At 38.7% G+C, this 20,190-nt stretch overlaps 2 pseudogenes; both read right to left on the reverse strand.

The window, feature by feature from the left end:
* Window positions 1-12,972: 12,972 nt before the first annotated feature.
* LOC109569130 (olfactory receptor 8K3-like) lies at window positions 12,973-13,935 on the reverse strand (annotated as a pseudogene).
* Window positions 13,936-18,235: 4,300 nt separating this feature from the next.
* Window positions 18,236-19,176, reverse strand: LOC109569129 (olfactory receptor 8K3-like; annotated as a pseudogene).
* Window positions 19,177-20,190: the final 1,014 nt, after the last annotated feature.

Raw genomic sequence — 20,190 nt, forward strand, 5'->3', positions numbered from 1 at the left:
TTTGTGCAACCATAAATGAATCTTCATTTTAGAATGTTTTTGCAACTAAATTTTAGATTATCTTATCTTTTAAGTCTGGCGTCCTTTACTCTGCCTAATAACTTAGAGAGTTGTCATATTTTTGTGGGTACCAACAATTTATTACTCTTTACAGCAGCATGGAATTCACTTGTCACGATTTACTTATTCATCCTCAGTGGAGGAACATTTAGATTGTTTCCAAGGTCGGACTAATATAAATAAAGCTTCTATTAACATTTGCATAGAAAAAAATCTGCTGCTCTTTCTCTTGGGTAAGTACGAGGCAGTGAAATGGATAAATATTATGTTAGAGTTTAGATGTGTTTAAAATTTTAAGACAATTTTTTTTTTGTATTTTTATTGAAGCATAATTTACTTACAATGCTATGTTAGTTTTGGGTGTATAGCAAAGTGATTCAATCATATGTAAACATTTTTTTTTTCATCTTTTTTTCCCTTAAAGGCTATTACAAAACATTGAATATAGTTTTCTGTACTATAAAATAGGTACTTATGGCTATCTATTTTATATATAGTATGTGTTTATGTCAATCCCAGACTCCTAAACTGCTCCCTTTTCCCCCACTCAGGTAGCCATTAGTTTCACTTCTATGTCTGAGGGTCTATCTGCATTATATATAGAGTTTCAATTGCAACACTTTCTTTCATGTTCCACATATAAGTGATATCAAACAACATTTGTCTTTCTCAGCCTGGCTTATTTCACTGAATATGATTGTCTCTAGATCCATCTATGTTGCTGCAAATGCCATTATTTCATCCACTGTTACTCATTTTTATGGCTGAGCATTATTACATTCTATAAATATACCACATTTTTTATCTGTTAGAGGACAAATAGGTTGCCTTCATGTTTTCACTATTGTAGATAGAGCTGCAATGAACACTGGGGTGTATCTTTTTTAATTATTGTTTTCTGTGGTTATATGACCAGGAATGGGATAACAGGATCATGTGAAAATTTTCACAGAACTAGAACAAGAAAATTTTAACTTTGTATAATAAAAAAGACTCTGAGGCGGTCTTAAGATGGTGGAGGAATAGGACGGGGAGACTATTTTCTCCCCCACAAATTCATCAAAAGAACATTTGAGCGCTGGCAAATTCCACAAAACAACTTCTGAATGCTGGCAGAGGACATCAGGCACCCAGAAAAGCAACCCATTGTCTTCAAAAGGAGGTAGGACAAAATATAAAAGATAAAAAGAGAGACAAAAGAGGTAGGGATGGAGATCCATCCCAGGAAAGGAGTCTTAAAAAAGAGAGAAGTCATCCCAGTGCACCAGCCCCGAGCATCCTGTATCATGCATCGAACCTAAACTGGTGATTCTTTTCACATATGATATTATACATGTTTCAATGGTATGGAGAGGGAGGTGGAAGGGGGGTTCAGGAGGGGGAACACGTGTACACCCATGGCGGATTCATGTTGATGTATGGCAAAAGCAATACAATATTGTAAAATAATTAGCCTCCAATTAAAATGAATAAATGTATATTTAAAAAAAGAGAGAGAGAGAGAAGTTTCCAAACACCAGGAAACACTCTCTCCACCGGGTCTGTGGTGAGCATTAGGATCTCAGAGGGCAAAATAACTGGGAGGAAAAATAAATAAATAATTAAAACCCACAGATTATGTGCCCAACAGCAATTCCCAGCGGTGCAACATCCCTGATGCTTGCATCCCCCACTAGCAAGCGGGGGAGGGATAGGGAGGAGCCAGGGGCAGTGCTTAGGATAAGGACCAAGCCTGAATGTCCTGAGGACAATCTGAGGGAACCAGTTTGAGATAGCAAACCAGACTGTGGGATAACTATCCCGTGCTCCAGCAAAAAGCCCTAACCACCACCAGTCAGGCTCACAGAACAAAGGACTGAGCAGAGCTAGCCAGCTGCAGACTGGCCCATCCCCCACTGGAGACAGGCAGGCAAGGGCAGCCAGAGCCAGAAGGGGACAATTGTGGCTCCAGAAAGTCATCCTATACCAAACTGCAAGAAGACCTTGTTGCTAACCAAGGCTTCTTGGGATGTTGGATGGTCAACATCTGACAGGAGGGTTGTAGCCAGAGATCAACTTCCCAGAAGAGAGAAGGTGTGCCCACTGTACACCCAGAAAACCGAGCAGCTGGAACCAGGGAGGGGATAAGTCACAACCTTCAACTGGGGGAGACTATGTGTGCCAAGGACCTGGTCACCTGAGCTGCTAGGACCTGGGATGGGCACAAAACGCAGGCCCAGCCAAGTCTGCACCTTTGTGGAGTAACCGAGAACCTGAACCTGAGTAGCTTACACCTGGGAAGTGCATGCAAACCAGGGCCTGCATCAGACAGTTCCCGGCAGAGCAACCTAGAGTCTCAGCAGTGTAGACTGGGAAAGCACATACACCATGAGCAGGGGCAAACCCAGTGTGGCTGAATCACTGTGAACACACACCAGTGATATTTAGTTGCAGTGTTCCTCCCTCCACAAAGCATGACTGAACAAGCGAGCCTAAAAAAGAGTGACCACCACCGTGCCCCTTGTGTCAGGGCAGAAATTAGGCATTGAAGAGACCAGCAAACTGAAGAAACTAACATAAATAGAGGGAACCGCTTTGGAAGTGACAGGTGAAATAGATTAAAACCCTGTAGTTAGCACCAACTACATAGGAAGGGGCCAAAGACCATGAGAAGTACAAGCCAGACCAAGGAACTATCTGAAAATGAACTGACCCCACACTGTCCGCAACAGCTCCAGAGAAAGTCTTAGATATATTTTTACTATTATCATTTTCTTAATTAAAATTTATTTTATTTTATTTATTATTTTTAAGTCCCCATTACTCCTTTAATTTTCATTTTTATAACCTTCGATTACCTTGCAAAAATAAAAAAAGAAAAGAAAGACCCTATTTTTAAAACAAACTCCATATATATACATATATATATTTATAATTTCTGTCACTTTTGGGGGTTTTTTGTTTGTTTTTTGGGGTTTGTTTTGTTTTTGTTTCTGTTTTTAATATTGTATTTTTGAGAATCCAACCTCTACTCAAGATTTTTAATCTTTGCTTTTTGGTATTTGTTATCAACTTTGTACCTTTAAGGGTACAAATCTTCAGTACTGATTTTTACTTGGGAGCGAGATCACTGGCCTGATTGCTCTCTCCCCCTTTTGACTCTCCTTTTTCTCCACCAGGTAGCCTCTATCTCCCCCCTCCCCCTTTTCTCCTCTACCCAACTCTGTGAATCTCTTTGTGTGTTCTGGGCTGTGGAGAACACTTAGGGAACTGATGACTGGCTGGATCTGTCTCTCTCCTTTTGATTCCCCCCTTTATCCTCCTGGCCACCTCTGTCTCCTTCCTCCCTCTTTTCTTCTCTGTGTAACTCCGTGGACAACTCTGAGGGATCCAGACTGTGAGAGCACATAAGGAAGTGATTACTGGCTAGCTTGCTCTCTCCCCTTTTGATTCCCCCTCTTCTCCTCCTGGTCACCTCTATTTTCATCCACCCTCTTCTCTTCTCCGTGTAACTCTGTGTACCTCTCCGGGTGTCCCTCACTGTGGAGAAACTTTTCATCATTAACCTAGGTGTTTGATCATCGGTGCTGTATAGATGGAGAAGTCTTGAGGATACTGTAAGAATAAGACTGTAACCAGAGGCAGGAGACTTAAGTCCAAATCCTGAGAATATCAGAGAACTCCTGAATCTAGGGAACGTTAATCAATAGGAGCTCATAAAATGCCTCCATACCTACACTGAAACCAAGTACTACCCAAGGGCCAAAAAGCTCCAGAGCAAGACATACCACGCAAATTCTCCAGAAACCTAGGAACATAACCCTGAGCCTCAATATACAGGTTGCCCAAAGTCACACCAAACCCACTGACATCTCAAAACTTATTACTGAACACTTCCTTGCTCTTCAGAAAGAAGAAATCCAGCATCACCCACCAGAACACCGACACAAGCTTCCCTAACCAGAAAACCTTGACACGCCACCCATCCAACCCCACCCACAGCCAGGAACCTCCATAATAAAGGGAACCACTAGCTGCCAGAATACAGAAAGGCCACCCCAAACACAGCAATATAAACAAGATGAAAAGGCAGAGAAATACCCAGCAGGTAAGGGAACAGGATAAATGCCCACCAAACCAAACAAAAGAGGTAGAGATAGGAAATCTACCTGATAAAGAATTCCAAATAATGATAGTGAAAATGATCCAAAATCTTGAAAACAAAATGGAATCACAGATAAATAGCCTGGAGAAAAGGATCGAGAAGATGCAATAAAGGTTTAACAAGGACCTAGAAGAAACAAAAAAGAGTCAATATATAATGAATAATGCAACAAATTAGATCAAAAACACTCTGGAGGGAACCAACAGTAGAATAACAGAGGCAGAAGATAGGATAAGTGAGGTAGAAGATAGAATGGTAGAAATAAATGAATCAGAGAGGAAAAAAGAAAAAAGAATTAGAAGAAACAAGGACAACCCAGAGACCTCTGGGACAATGTTAAATGCCCCAACATTTGAATCATAGGAGTCCCAAAAGAAGAAGACAAAAAGAAAGACCATGAGAAAATACTTGAGGAGATAATAGTTGAAAACTTCCATAAAATGGGGAAGGAAATAACCACCCAAGTCTAAGAAATCCAAAGAGTCCCAAACAGGATAAACCCAAGACAAAACACCCCAAGACATGTATTAATCAAATAAACAAAGATCAAACACAAAGAACAAATATTAAAAGCAGCAAGGGATAAACAACAAATAGCATACAAGGGGATTCCAAAAGTTTAACAGCTGGTCTTTCAAAAGAAACTCTTCAGGCCAGAAGGGGATGGCAGAACATACTTAAAGTGATGAAAGAAATAACCTACAGCCCAGATTACTGTACCCAGCAAGGATCTCATTCAAATATGAAGGAGAAATCAAAAGCTTTACAGATAAGAAAAAGATCAGAAAATTCAGCACCACCAAACCAGCTCTCCAACAAATGCTAAAGGATTGTCTCTAGACAGGAAACTCAGAAAGAATATATAAAATCAAACCCAAAACAATAAAGTAAATGGCAACGAGATCATACTTATCAATAATTACCATAAACGTAAATGGGTTGAATGCCCCAGAGTGAAAGTGAAGTCGCTCAGTCGTGTCCAACTCTTTGCTACCCCATGGACTGTAGCCTTCCGTGGGATTTTCCAGGCAATAGTACTGGAGTGGATTGCCATTTCCTTCTCCAGGGGATCTTCCCAACTCAGGGACTGAACCCGGGTCTCCTGCATTGTAGACAGAGGCTTGAATGCCCCAACCAAAAGACAAAGACTGGCTGAATGGATACAAAAACAAAACCCCTATATATGTTGTCTACAAGAGACCCATCTTGAAACAAGGGACACATACAGACTGAAAGTGAAGGACTGGAAAAAGATATTCCATGCAAACAGAGACCAAAAGAAAGCAGGAGTAGCAATACTTATATCAGAAAAAATAGACTTTAAAACAAAGGCTGTGAAAAGAGACAAAGATGGACACTATATAATGATCAAAGGATCAATCCAAGAAGAAGATACAACAATTATAAATATTTATGCACCGAACATAGTGAGTGGGTGAAGTCGCTCAGTCGTGTCCGACATTTGTGACCCCATGAACTGTAGCCCACCAGGCTCCTCCGCCCATGGGATTCCCCAGAAAAGAATACTGGAGTGGGTTGCCATTTCCTTCTCCAGGGGATCTTCCCGACTCAGGGATCAAAGCCAGGTCTCCCACATTACAGGCAGACTCTTTAACCTCTGAGCAACCAGGGAAGCACTGCAGGAAGCTAACACCTAAGACAAATGCTAGGGAGTATGAAAGGGGAAATTAACAATAACACAATAACAGTGGGAGACTTTAATATCCCACTCACATCTATGGATAGATCAACTAAACAGAAAATTAACAAGGAAACACAAACTTTAAATGATACAATAGACCAGTTAGACCTAATTGATATCTATAGGACATTTCACCCCAAAACAATGAATTTCACCTTTTTCTCAAGCACACATGGAACCTTCTCCAGGATAGACCACCTCCTGGGCCATGAATCTAGCCTTGGTAAATTAAAAAAAAAAATTTTTTTTTGAAATCATTCCAAGCATCTTTTCTGACCACAATGCAGTAAGATTAGATCTCAATTACAGGAGAAAAACTATTAAAAATCCCAACATATGGAGGCTGAACAACATGCTGCTGAATAACCAACAAATCACAGAAGAAATCAAAAAAGAAATTAAAATATGCATAGAAATGAATGAAAATGAAAACACAACAACCCAAAACCTATGGGACACTGTAAAAGCAGTACCAAGGGGAAGGTTCGTAGCAATACAGGTTTACCTCAAGAAACAAGAAAAATGTCAAATAAATAGCTGAACTCTACACCTAAAGCAACTTGAAAAGGAAGACATGAAGAATCCCAGGGTTAGTAGAAGGAAAGAAATCTTAAAAATTAGAGCAGAAATAAATGCAAAAGAAACAAAAGAGACCATAGCAAAAATCAACAAAGCCAAAAGTTGGTTCTGTGAGAAGATAAATAAAATTGATAAACCATTAGCCAGACTCATCAAGAAACAAAGGGAGAAAAAACAAATCAACAAAATTAGAAATTAAAATGGAGAGATCACAACAGTCAACACAGAAATACAAAGGATCATAAGAGACAATTATATGCCAATGAAATGGACAACTTGGAAGAAATGGACAAATTCTTAGAAAAGTACAACTTTCCAAAATTGAACCAGGAAGAAATAGAAAATCTTAACAGACACATCACAAGCATGGAAATTGAAACTGTAATCAGAAATCTTCCAGCAAACAAAAGCCCAGGTCCAGACGGCTTCACAACTGAATTCTACCAAAACTTTAGAGAAGAGCTAACACCTATCCTACTCAAACTCTTCCAGAAAATTGCAGAGGAAGGTAAACTTCCAAACTCATTCTATGAGGCCACCATCACCCTAATACCAAAACCTAACAAAGATGTCACAAAAAAATAAAACTACAAGCCAATATCACTGATGAACATAGATGCAAAAATTCTTAACAAAATTCTAGCAACCAGAATCCAACAATGCATTAAAAAGATCATAAACCATGACCGAGTGGGCTTTATCCCAGGGATGCAAGGATTTTTCAATATCCGCAAATCAATCATTGTAATACATCACACTAACAAATTTAAACATAAATGCCATATGATTATCTCAATAGATGCAGAGAAAGCCTTTGACAAAATTCAACATCCATTTATGATGAAAACTCTTCAGAAAGCAGGAATACAAGGAACATACCTCAACATAATAGAAGCTATATAAGACAAACCCACAACAAACATTATCCTCAATGGTGAAAAATTGAAAACATTTCCTCTAAAGTCAGGAACAAGACAAGGGTGTCCATTTTCACCACTACTATTCAACATAGTTTTGGAAGTTTTGGCCAAAGCAATCAGAGCAGAAAAAGAAATAAAAGGAATCCAGATTGGAAAAGAAGAAGTAAAACTCTCACTATTTGCAGAAGACATGATCCTCTACATAGAAAACCCTAAAGACTCCACCAGAAAATTACTAGAGCTAATCAATGAATATAGTAAAGTTGCAGGATATAAAATCTACACACAGAAATCCCTTGCATTCCCATACACTAACAATGAGAAAACAGAAAGAGAAATTAAGGAAACAATTTCATTCACCATTGCAACAAAAAGAATAAAATACTTAGGAATATATCTACCTAAAGAAACTAAAGACCTATATATAGAAAACTATAAAACACTGGTGAAAGAAATCAAACAGGACACAAATAGATGGAGAAATATACCGTGTTCATGGATGGGAAGAATCAATATAGTGAAAATGAGTATACTACCAAAAGCAAACTATAGATTCAATGCAATCCCTATCAAACTACCAACGGTATTTTTCACAGAACTAGAACAAATAATTTCACAATTTTTATGAAAGTACAAAAACCCTCGAATAGCCACAGTAATCTTGCGAAAGAAGAATGGAACTGGAAGAATCAGCCTGCCTGACATCAGGCTCTACTACAAAGCCACAGTCATCAAGACAGTATGGCACTGGCACAAAGACAGAAATATAGATCAATAGAACAAAATAGAAAGCCCAGAAATAAACCCATGCACCTATGGACACCTTATCTTTGACAAAGGAGGCAAGAATATACAATGGAGAAAAGATAATCTTTTTAACAAGTGGTGCTGGGAAAACTGGTCAACCACTTGTAAAAGAATGAAACTAGAACAGTTTCTAACATCATACACAAAAATAAACTCAAAATGGGTTAAAGATCTCAACGTAAGACCAGAAACTATTAAACTCCTAGAGGAAAACACAGGCAAACACTCTCTGACATAAACCACAGCAGGATCCTCTATGACCCACCTCCCAGAATATTGGAAATAAAAGCAAAAGTAAACGAATGGGACCTAATTAAAATTAAAAGCTTCTGCACAATAAAGGAAACTATAAGCAAGGTGAAAAGACAGCCTTCAGAATGGGAGAAAATAATAGCAAACAAAGCATAAAGAATGGATAAAGAATTCATCTCAAAAATATACAAGAAACTCCTGCAGCTCAAATTCAGAAAAATAAAAGACCAATCAAAAAGTGCCTTATGCTCCAGCAATCCCACTGCTGGGCATACACACTGAGGAAACCGGAAAGGAAAGAGACACGTGTACCCCAGTGTTCATCTCAGCACTGTTTATAATCGCCAGGACATGGAAGCAACCTAGATGCCCATCAGCAGATGAATGGATAAGAAAGCCGTGGTATATATACACAATGGAGTATTACTCAGCCATGAAAAAGAATGCATTTGAATCAGTTCTAATGAGATGGATGAAACTGGAACCTATTATACAGAGTGAAGTAAGCCAGAAAGAAAAACACCAATACGGTATACTAACACATATATATGGCATTTAGAAAGATGGTAACAATAACCCTGTATACAAGACAGCAAAAGAGACACTGATGTATAGATCAGTCTTATGGACTCTGTGGGAGAGGGAGAGGGTGGGGAGATTTGGGAGAATAGCAGTGAGACATGTATAATATCATGTATGAAACGAGTCGCCAGTCCAGGTTCAATGCACGATACTGGATGCTGGGGCTGGTGCACTGGGATGACCCAGAGGGAGGGTATGGGGAGGGAGGAGGGAGGAGGGTTCAGGATGGGGAACAGAGGTATACATGTGGCGGATTCATTTCGATATTTGGCAAAACTAATACAATATTACAAAGTTTAAAAATAAAATTAAATTAAAAAAAAATTTTTTAAAAAGTGGGCCAAAGAACTAAAGAGACATTTCTCCAAAGAAGACATACAGATGGATAACAAACACATGAAAAGATGCTCAACATCACTCATTATCAGAGAAATGCAAATCAAAACCACAATCAGGTACCATTTCACACCAGTCAGAATGGCTGCTATCCAAAAGTCTACAAGCAACAATTGCTGGAGAGGGTGTGCAGAAAAGGGAACCCTTTTACACTGTTTGTGGGAATGCAAACTAGTACAGCCACTATGGAGAATAGTGTGGAGATTCCTTTAACAATTGGAAATAGAACTGCCATATGACCCAGAAATCCCATTGCTGGGCATACACACTGAGGAAACCAGAATCGAAAGAGACATGTGTACCCCAATGTTCATCTCAGCACTGTTTATAATAGCCAGGACATGGAAGCAACCTAGATGTCCATCAGCACAGGAATGGATAAGAAACTTGTGGTACATATACACAATGGAATATTACTTAGCCATTAAAAAGAATACATTTGAATCAGTTCTAATGAGGTGGATGAAACTGGAGCCTATAATACAGGGCCAGAAAGAAAAACACCAATGCAGTATACTAATGCATATATATGGAATTTAGAAAGAAGGTAATGATAACCCTGTATGTGAGACAGCAAAAGAGACACAAATGTATTGAACAGTCTTTTGGACTCTGCGGGAGAGGGCGAAGGTGGGATGATTTGGGGGAATGGCATTGAAACATGTAAAATATCATGTGTGAAACGAATCACCAGTCCTGGTTTATTGCATGATACAGGGTGCTCGGGGCTGGTGCACTGGGATGACCCAGAGGGATGGGATGGGGATGGAGGTGGGAGGGGTGTTCAGGATGGGGAGCACATGTACACTCATGGCAGATTCAAGTCAATGTATGGCAAAGCCAATACAATATTGTAAAGTCAAATAAATAAATTAATTAATTTAAGAAAAGAAAGTAAGGGGGGAAAAAAGACTCTGGATAAACGTAGTAAACCTGAGAAAGAAAAAAGGAAACTGAAGGAATCATAGTATCAGTCTTCAGAACATACTACAAAAACTACAGTAATAAAACAGTATGGTACAGACACAAAAGCAGAAATATAGATCAAAGGAAAAGGATAGAAAATACAGAAGTAAACCTACATAGAATAGGGAGAAAACAGTTTCTTCATTAAATGCTGCTGTGAAAATTCGACAGGTGCATGTAAAAAAATTAAAATAAAATTAGAGCATTCTTTAACACAATACACAAAAATAAACTCAAATAGTCTTAAACACCTAAATGTAAGGCTGGGTACTATACAACCATTAATGGAAAACATAGGCAGAACACTCATTGGCAAATAAGTACAGCGATATCTTTTTGGATTCATCTAGATAACAGAAATAAAAATAACGAAAATAAAATGAACATTAACAAATGGGACCTAAAACTTTCAAAAACTTTTGCCCAAAAAATGAAACGAAAGCCAAACAGAAAGACAACATACAGAATGTGGAGAAAATATTTGCAAACAACACAACCAACAAAGGATTAATCTCCAAACCACACAAACAGCTTATAAGTTGTGTGTGTGTGTGTGTGTGTGAAGTTGCTTTAGCTGGGTCCAACTCTCTGCAACTCTATGGACTATAGTCCACCAGGTTCCTCTGTCCATAAGATCTCCAGGTAAGAATCCTGGAGTAGTTCATTCACTCAGTCATGTCCGACTGTTTGTGACCCATGGACTACAGCATGCCAGGCTTCCCTGTCCATCACCAACTCCCAGAGCTTGCTCAAACTCATGTTCATTGAGTAGGTGATGCCATCCAACCATCTCATCCTCTGTCATCCCCTTCTCCTCCCACGTTCAATCTTTCCCAGCATCAGGGTCTTTTCCAAAGAGTCAATTCTTTGCATCAGATGGCCAAAGTATTGGAGCTTCAGTTTCAGCATCAGTCCTTCCAATGAATATTCAGGACTGATTTTCTAGGGCTTCCCAAGGAAACCAGCTTGGGCTTCCCTGTGGCTCACCTGATAAAGAATCTGCCTGCATTTCAAGAGACCTATGCTTGATCCCTGTGTTGGGAAGTCCAGTATTCTGCCCTAGAGAATTCCATGGACTCTCTCTGTATATATATACCAATATAAATGGGAAGAAGATCTAAATAGACATTTCTCAAAAAAGATATACACATGGCCAGTGGGCACATAAAATCATGCTCAACTTTGCTAATTATTAGAAAAAAGCAAATCAAAACTAGAATGAGATACCATCTCACACACAGTCATCATTAAAATACCTACAAACAATAAATGCTGAAGAGGGTGTGGAGAAAAGAGAACCCTTCCACATTGTTGATAGAAATGAAATTGGTATGGTCAATACAAATAACAGTATGGTGGTTCCTCAAAAAACTGAAAATAGAGCTATTATATGCTGCTGCAGAAAAAAAAATGAATCTTAAATGTATTTAAAATATTTATACCATTTTATTTTCTACTAACAATATATAAGTTTAGGTTCCTCCAAATACTCACAAACTACTAGATATTCTAGCTGATATATAGTGTTATCTACTTAAAATCTAAATTGAAAGTATTCAATATGTAATGACACTGAGCTACTTTTTATGGTATGTAGCATTTCCGGATTTTTACATTTTTATGTTCTATGGAAAATAGAATATTTTCTGATACATTATGTATCAACTTAATAATGTGATTAAGTTTTAAATGAATGTAAAATATCCAAATCTGTAACTCAGTATTTTTGTTTTGTTTTGTTTTATAATATGAGGGATAATCAAATGTATTCTAACATGTATTCTAGGAGTGGGATATTAGGTTATGTTTATTCAGTTTACCTTCTCAAATCCATGTGCTGTTAGCATTCCTGTGTATTTCTGCTCATTATACATAATCTCAGATGCACACATTTTTGTGTTTATATATGAGTAGATGAGACATATAAATACACATTTATTAATAATTTAAAATGACATATGAAGTATAAGTAATAATTATCCTCACTTGACTATTCTTATAAATTATTTTTATGCAAATTAGATTTGTTCATTGATTATTTTATTTCCTGATGATGTACATAGAAGACAATCCAGTATCTCTATGATGCAAATAAATCTATTGAATGTTAAAAAGTAACTGAAGCAAGCAAAAAAGAAATTAGGAAAGTTAAAGAGAGTTATGTAAGAACTATATTCAAAGGACATGACAGACTTATAGATTACAGAATATTGCACTACACTTTCACCATTCAAATCATAGAATCATCTCATGCTGCTTTTTCAAAGTAAGATCATCAAATGCATATAGTCATACAATGTCTCTTAATCAAAACATGATACACATTTTAACCAATTTGTGGAAAGTGAGCCAAATGAAAGAGAGGCAAGACCCTTATTTGTCATAGAGTAGACTTCATATGTAAGGAGACAAAAACAACTAGAATATGTTTATTTATTAATGTGTTCAGAGCACTCAGTTTAACTGGTGCCCAGAAGTCAATCTCTAAATATATGATGAAATCATTTATCCTTGCATTTCCCTCTGAGAAAACTCATAACAAATTTCAATGTTCATAGCCTCATTCAAGGAACCACATAGCAAAATGAACTTAAGATATTATATAGTTTTTTCCATAGTCTATGAGCAGCATATTTTACATCTTTTTTCCTCAAGCTGTAGATCAAGGGATTTAACATGGGGGTAATTAGCATGTAAAATATAGATGCCACTTTATCAGCATCAAAGGAATGGCTGGACTCTGGTTGAACATACATAAATATCATAGTCCCATAGAACACTGTAGCCATGGTCAAGTGGGATCCACATGTAGAGAAAGCCCTGTGCTTTCCTTCATCAGAGTTCATCCTGAGAATAGCTGTAAGAATAAGCAGGTAAGACACAAGAACTATTAGCAGAGATGAAATTAAATTAAAAACTGTAAAGATCAGAATAATCAGTTCAATTTCATGTGTATTTGAACAAACCAAAGATATCAAAGGGAGACAGTCACAGTAGAAATGTCTGATGACATTGTAGCCACAGAAGGATAAATTAAACATTTTTATAGTGATTAGAAGAGACACAAATGTGCTATAGACATAGGAGATTGCCACCAGCATCCAGCACGCCCTTTTTGACGTGATGACTGTGTAGAAAAGATGGTTACAGATGGCCACACAGCAGTCATAGGACATTGCTGCCAGAATAAAAAGCTCACTAATAATGAACATAATGTAGAAAGCTCCCTGAATGGCATAAAAATTGTAGAAGATTTTATTTTGATTCACAAGAAAATTTACCAACATTTTTGGTCCCACAGTTGTTGAATAACCAAGATCAGTAAAAGCCAGGTGCCTGAGAAAGAAGTACATAGATGTCTGTAGCTTGGAGTCCACCTTAGTAAGGATGACCATGCCCAAGTTGTCCACTACTTAGGTCACGTAGATGATGAGGAAGAGTCCAAACAATGGAGCCTGCAGCTCAGGGCAGCCTGTGATTCCCATGAGGATGAATTCACTCAGCAATGTTCAACTGAGCTTTTCCATCAAGGTTTCCATCAAGCTGGGGATACCAGGCCACTTGATCTGCCTTTTGAGAAATCTATATGCAGGTCAGGAAGCAACAGTTAGAATTGGACATGGAACAACAGACTGGTTCCAAATTGCAAAAGAAGTACGTCAAGGCTGTATATGGTCACCCTGATTATTTAACTTATATGCAGAGTACATCATGAGAAACGCTGGACTGGAAGAAACACAAGCTGGAATCAAGATTGCTGGGAGAAATATCAATAACCTCAGATATGCAGATGACACCACCCTTATGGCAGAAAGTGAAGAGGAACTCAAAAGCCTCTTGATGACAGGGAAAGTGGAGAGTGAAAAAGTTGGCTTAAACCTCAACATTCAGAAAACGAAGATCATGGCATCTGGTCCCACCACTTCATGGGAAATAGAGGCGGAAACAGTGGAAACGTGGCAGACTTTATTTTTCTGGGCTCCAAAGTCATTGCAGATGGTGACTGCAGCCATGAAATTAAAAGATGCTTACTCCTTGGAAGGAGAGTTATGACCAACCTAGGTAGCATATTCAAAAGCAGAGACATTAATTTGCCAACAAAGTTTCGTCTAGTCAAGGCTATGGTTTTCCCTGTGGTAACATATGGGTATAAGAGTTGGACTGTGAAAAAGGATGATCAGATCAGATCAGTCGCTCAGTTGTGTCCGACTCTTTGCGATCCCATGAAACGCAGCACACCAGGTCTCCCTGTCAAACACCAACTCCCGGAGTTCACTCAGACTCACGTCCATCGAGTCAGTAATGCCATCCAGCCATGTGATCCTTAGTCGTCCCCTTCTACTCTTGCCTCTAATCCCTCCCAGCATCAGAGTATTTTCCAATGAGTCAACTCTTTGCATGAGGTGGCCAAAGTACTGGAGTTTCAGCTTTAGCATCATTACTTTCAAAGAAATCCCAGGGCTCCTTCAGAATGGACTGGTTGGATTTCCTTGCAGTCCAAGGGACTCTCAAGAGTCTTCTCCAACACCACAGTTCAAAAGCATCAATTCTTTGGCGCACAGCCTTTTTCACAGTCCAACTCTCACATCCATACATGACCACAGGATAAACCATACCCTTGACTAGACGGACCTTTGTTGGCAAAATAATGTCTCTGCTTTTCAATATGCTATCTAGGTTGATCATAACTTTTGTTCCAAGGAGTAAGCGTCTTTTAATTTCATGGCTGCAGTCACCATCTGCAGTGATTTTTGGAGCCCAGAAAAATAAAGTCTGACACTGTTTCCACTGTTTCCGCCTCTATTTCCCATGAAGTGATGGAACCAGATGCCATGATCTTCGTTTTCTGAATGTTGAGCTTTAAGCCAACTTTTTCACTCTCCGCTTTCACTTTCATCAAGAGGCATTTGAGTTCCTCTTCACTTTCTGCCATAAGGGTGGTGTCATCTGCATATCTGAGGTTATTGATATTTCTCCCGGCAATCTTGATTCCAGCTTGTGTTTCTTCCAGTCCAGTGTTTCTCATGATGTACTCTGCATATAAGTTAAATAAACAGGGTGACAATATACAGCCTTGACCTACTCCTTTTCCTATTTGGAACCAGTCTGTTGTTCCATGTCCAGTTCTAACTGTTGCATCCTGACCTGCATACAAATTTCTCAAGAGGCAGATCAGGTGGTCTGGTATTGCAATCTCTTTCAGAATTTTCCACAGTTTATTGTGATGCACACACTCAAAGGCTTTGGCATCGTCAATAAAGCAGAAATAGATGTTTTTCTGGAACTCTTAATTTTTTGACCATCCAACGGATGTTGGCAATTTGATCTCTGCTTCCTCTGCCTTTTCTAAAACCAGCTTGAACATCAGGAAGTTCATGGTTCACATATTGCTGAAGCCTGGCTCGGAGAATTTTGAGCATTACTTTACTAGCGTGTGAGATGAGTGCAATTGTGCGGTAGTTTGAGCATTCTTTGGCATTGTCTTTCTTTGGGATTGGAATGAAAACGGATATTTTCCAGTCCTGTGGCCACTGCTGAGTTTTCCAAATTTGCTGGCATATTGACTGCAGCACTTTCACAGCATCATCTTTCAGGATTTGAAAGCGCTCAACTGGAATTCCATCACCTCCACTAGCTTTGTTCATAGTGATGCTTTCTAAGGCCCACTTGACTTCACATTCCAGGATGTCTGGCTCTAGGTCAGTGATCACACCATCGTGATTATCTGGGTCATGAAAATCTTTTTTGTACAGTTTTTCTGTGTATTCTTGCCATCTCTTCTTAGTATCTTCTGCTTCTGTTAGGTTCATATTATTTCTGTCCTTTATCGAGCTCATCTTTGCATGAAATGTTCCTTTGGTATCTCTGATTTTCTTGAAGAGATCTCTAGTCTTTCCCATTCTGTTGTTTTCCTCTATTTCTTTGCATTGATCGCTGAAGAAGACTTTCTTATCTCTTCTTGCTATTCTTTGGAACTCTGCATTCAGATGTTTATATCTTTCTTTTTCTTGTTTGCTTTTTGCTTCTCTTCTTTTCACAGCTATTTGTAAGGCCTCCTCAGACAGCCATTTTGCTTTTTTGCATTTATTTTCCATGGGGATGGTCTTGATCCCTGTCTCCTGTATAATGTCACGAATCTTATTCCATAGTTCATCAGGCACTCTATCTATCAGATCTAAGCCCTTAAATCTATTTCTCACTTCCACTGTATAATCATAATGGATTTGATTTAGGTCATACCTGAATGGTCTAGTGGTTTTCCCTACTGTCTTCAATTTAAATCTGAATTTGGCAATAAGGAGTTCATGGTCTGAGCCACAGTCAGCTCCCGGTCTTGTTTTTGCTGACTGTATAGAGCTTCTCCATCTTTGGCTACAAAGAATATAATCAATCTGATTTCGGTGTTGACCATCTAGTGATGTCCATGTATAGAGTCTTCTCTTATGTTGTTGGAAGAGGGTGTTTGTTATGACCAGTGCATTTTCTTGGCAAAACTCTATTAGTCTTTGCCCTGCTTCATTCTGTATTCCAAGGCCAAATTTGCCTGTTACTCCAGGTGTTTCTTGACTTCCTACTTTTGCATTCCAGTCCCCTATAATGAAAAGGACATCTTTTTTGGGTGTTAGTTCTAAAAGGTCTTGTACATCTTCATAGAACCGTTTAACTTCAGCTTCTTCAGTGTTACTGGTTGGGGCATAGACTTGGATTACTCTGATATTGAATAGTTTGCGTTGGAAACAAACAGAGATCAATCTGTCATTTTTGAGATTGCATCCAAGTACTGTATTTCGGACTCTTTTGTTGACCATGATGGCTACTCCATTTCTCCTGAGGGATTCCTGCCCGCAGTAGTAGATATAATGGTCATCTGAGTTAAATTCACCTATTCCAGTCCATTTCAGTTCACTGATTCCTAGAATGTTGACATTCACTCTTTGCATCTTTTGTTTGACCACTTCTAATTTGCCTTGATTCATGGACCTGACATTCCAGGTTCCTATGCAATATTGCTGTTTACAGCATCAAACCTTGCTTCTATCTCCAGTCACATCCACAGCTGGGTATTCTTTTTGCTTTGGCTCCATCCCTTCATTCTTTCTGGAGTTATTTCTCCACTGATCTCCAGTAGCATATTGGGCACCTACTGATCTGGGGAGTTCCTCTTTCAGTATCCTATCATTTTGCCTTTTCATACTGTTCATGGGGTTCTCAAGGCAAGAATACTGAAGAAGGCTGAGTGCCGAAGAATTGATGCTTTTGACTTGTGGTGTTGGAGAAGACTCTTCTGTGTCCCTTGGACTGCAAGGAGATCCAACCAGTCCATTCTGAAGAAGATCAGCCCTGGGATTTCTTTGGAAGGAATGATGCTAAAGCTGAAACTCCAGTACTTTGGCCCCCTCATGCGAAGAGTTGACTCATTGGAAAAGACTCTGATGCTGGCAGGGATTTGGGACAGGAGGAGAAGGGGATGACAGAGGATGACATGGCTGGATGGCATCACTACTCATTGGATGTGAGTCTGAATGAACTCTGGGAGTTGGTGATGGACAGGGGGGCCTGGCCTGCTGCGATTCATGGGATCGCAAAGAGTCAGACATGACTGAGCAACTGAACTGAACTGAACTGAGAGTTCATATGTAAATAGAAAAAAACAACTAGAATATGTTCATTTATTAATGTGTTCAGAGCACTCAGTTTAACTGGTGCACAGAAGTCAATCTCTAAATATATGTTGAAATCATTTATCCTTGCATTTCCCTCTGAGAAAACTCATAACAAATTTCAGTGTTCATAGCCTCATTCAAGGAACCACATAGCAAAATGAACTTAAGGGAAGATATTATATAGTTTTTTCCATAGTCTATTACCAGCATATTTTACATCTATTTTCCTCAAGCTGTAGATCAAGGGATTTAACATGGGGGTAATTAGTGTATAAAATATAGATGTCACTTTATTAGCATCAAAGCAATGGCTGGACTCTGGTTGAACATACATAAATATCAAAGTCCCATAGAACACTGTAACCATGGTCAAGTGGGATCCACATGTAGAGAAAGCCCTGTGCCTTCCTTCATCAGAGTTCATCCTGAGAATAGCTGTAAGAATAAGCAGGTAAGACACAAGAACTAGTAGCAGAGATGAAATTAAATTAAAACCTGCAAAGATCAGAATAATCAGTTCAATTTCATGTGTATTTGAACAAACCAAAGTTATCAAAGGGAGAAAGTCACAGTAGAAATGTCTGATGACGTTGTAGCCACAGAAGAATAAATTAAACATTTTTTATAGTGATTAGAAGAGACACAAATGTGCTATAGACATAGGAGATTGCCACCAACATCGAGTATGCCTTTTTGACATGATGACTGTGTAGAGAAGAGGGTTACAGATGGCCACATAGTGCTCATAGGACATTGCTGCCAGAATAAAAAGCTCACTAATAATGAATATAATGTAGAAAGCTCCCTGAATGGCACAAAAATTGTAGAAGATTTTATTTTGATCCACAAGAAAATTTACCAACATTTTGAGTCCCACAGTTATTGAATAACCGAGATCATAAGAGCCAGGTGCCTGAGAAAGAGGTACATAGATGTCTGTAGCCTGGAGTCCACCTTAGTGAGGATGACCATGCCCAAGTTGCCCACCACTGAGGTCACATAGATGACGAAGAAGAGCCCAAAAAGTGGAGCCTGCAGCTCAGGGTGGTCTGTGATTCCCATGAGGATGAATTCACTCAGTACTGTTCTATTGAGCTTTTCCATCAAGGTTTATCAGAAAACCTATTCCCTATAAAGATATCAGCATAGTCAGTGGTTATCATATAGTATCATCTGGTAGGGTTTAGTACCCAAAGCTAGTACAAATATGACAAATTTGAATTTCTAATTCATGGTATTTTAAAATAATCCTAACTGTCACACTAAATACACATAACAATGATTGATAGATTATAGATAATCAGTGATGATAGAGATAGGGATGGCAATCAGTGGTTTTTCAACTGGTAAAAAGCTGTCCTCCAAATAACCTTGATAATCTTTTGAGAGATTTGGATGCAGGAATTGCAGATATTGGAGGGAGGCTACCGCTGGCATGTAATGGTTAGAGTCTAGTGATGCTGCTGGAATGAACCACCCCCCAATCAGCATAAAAAACAAAAATTTACCAAACCCAAAATATCAATAAGGCCAAGATTCACAAAGACTTTTAAAGACAGATATAAATAGATACAAAGATATAGGAGGTAAAAATGAAAAAAAAAATAGTTGATACTTTATATATTAATTTTACAGATGATTATTAAATTTTTAGTATGTCATTTATATAATGATAACATAATTGGGGCATTCCAGGTGGCTCAGTTGTAAAGAATCTTTCTGCTAATGCAAGAGACATATTTCGATCTTTGGGTTTAGAAGAACCCCTGGAGAAGAAAATGGCAACCCCCTCTAGTATTTTTGCCTGGTAAATTCTGAGGACAGAGGAGCCTTGTTGGGCTACAGTCCATGGGATTACAAAAGATTCAGACATGACAGTGACTAAAAATCAATAATAACATAATTACATTATCACATAACAGTCCCTGATGGTGCAGATGGTAAAGAATCTGCCTGCAATGTGGAAGACCTGGGTTCAATCCCTGGGTCAGGAAGATTCCATGGAGAAGGGAATGGTTACTCACTCTAGTGTTCTTGCCTGGAGAATTCCATGGACAGACCCTACAGTCTATGTGGCCACAGAGTCAGACACAACTGAACGACTAACACTAACTAATA

Source organism: Bos indicus, chromosome 15, assembly GCF_029378745.1.
Source record: "Bos indicus isolate NIAB-ARS_2022 breed Sahiwal x Tharparkar chromosome 15, NIAB-ARS_B.indTharparkar_mat_pri_1.0, whole genome shotgun sequence".
Lineage (NCBI taxonomy): Eukaryota > Metazoa > Chordata > Mammalia > Artiodactyla > Bovidae > Bos > Bos indicus.